General features: G+C 54.4%; 1 pseudogene; it reads right to left on the minus strand.

The window, feature by feature from the left end:
- Window positions 1–218: 218 nt before the first annotated feature.
- Window positions 219–816, minus strand: LOC143649479 (ATP synthase F(0) complex subunit e, mitochondrial pseudogene; annotated as a pseudogene).
- Window positions 817–1,435: the final 619 nt, after the last annotated feature.

Raw genomic sequence — 1,435 nt, forward strand, 5'->3', positions numbered from 1 at the left:
AGTTCCTTATACTCCCAACCTAAAAAAAGAGATAGAGGAAATGCATGAGTGACGTACGCGCGCGCGCGCACACACACACACACACACACACACACACACACACACACACACAGAGCATCCTTTCAGCTGAAGAGCCGCAAGATCCCTCCCTGGAAAGAGGAAAAGTGGCCAACACCAGCTGAAGTTTGGTGGTCCAAGGTAATGGCTGGAATCATGGATTTTTTTTTTTTGCACATCACAGAAATCTTTATTCACCCATTACTGCTCCAGGAGAAACTTAGGCTTACGTGAATCTCTCATTTTAATATGCTGTCATCTCTGGCTTCTGCCAATTCTCTTGCAATCCGTTTCAATTCATCCTGCTTTTTCTCTTCAGCTGCAATCCTCCCTTCTTCTTCTGCCCGAGGCTTTAGATAGCTGTGGCGCTTGGCTCCATAGGCCACGCCAAGGAACAGGGCGGAGTAGCAGCCGAGCTTGATGAGCAGAGACACCTGCACGGGTGGCACCATCTTGTCCCTGACCTTCGCACCGGAAGCACAATTCCTTTTTTTTTTCAAATCCACCTGTTTTTATTTTTTTCATTTAAAAAAAGAAAAGAAAAAGGAAACAAAAAAAAGGAAAAGAAAAGAAAAAGGAAGCAACCAACCAAACAAAAAGGCAGCGCTTGGCTCCCTCTCAGCAGTTGGGCATGCATCGCGGATTAAGGGGGGGTCTATTTCTGCATTCCGGCTTCCTCTGTGGCTATGATTTGTTTAAACACATCACTAGGCGTGGGCGGCTCTAACATATAGCAGAGTAAAAACAAACCGCTAAGGGGGCGGGGCAGAGACACCAGTAGTCTAAATGTAAAGTGCATCGCAGTGGCTTCGCACTGGGCCAGCACCCCCGAGGGCCCGCACGGAGGAGCACGGGCTGTGCATGCCCTGGGCCCGGGCCCTCTCCCTCCTCCCCTCGCCTGACGACGCGGGCTCAGCACAGGATTGCAAAAGTCAACAGGAAGTTGTGTCCATTGGCAAGCGGTGCTGCACGCGCAGGTGGCAGAGGGGAGGGCAGGGTCCTGGTCCCTGCAGTCCCCTTGCCCTGTCCCTCCAGGACACTCCTGACTCCCACGGAGCAGTCAGCATGGAGGGTGTGGCGGTGACTGCCCCGGACAGGCAGTGGGTCAGAAGTTGGTGGGAAGACTGAGGAGGGCCTCGGATGTGGCCCCAAACAGGGGGTCCTGGAGACAGGCTGCTGGCAGGTACCCTCACTGCTGCTTGCAGGCCGACAGCCGGTGGATCTTGCTGCCAGCAGAGTAGGCCTTGCGGGTCGGGTTGGTGGAGCTGGCCCAGCGCTCCGCCTTGGATTTGGTGCTCAGTTGTGCTGACTCCGTGCTGTTCATACACACGGCCTTGGGCAGGCCCCGGCTCTCTCCCTTCCGACCAGCCTCACCTTC

The sequence above is a fragment of the Tamandua tetradactyla genome, chromosome 11, assembly GCF_023851605.1.
Source record: "Tamandua tetradactyla isolate mTamTet1 chromosome 11, mTamTet1.pri, whole genome shotgun sequence".
Lineage (NCBI taxonomy): Eukaryota > Metazoa > Chordata > Mammalia > Pilosa > Myrmecophagidae > Tamandua > Tamandua tetradactyla.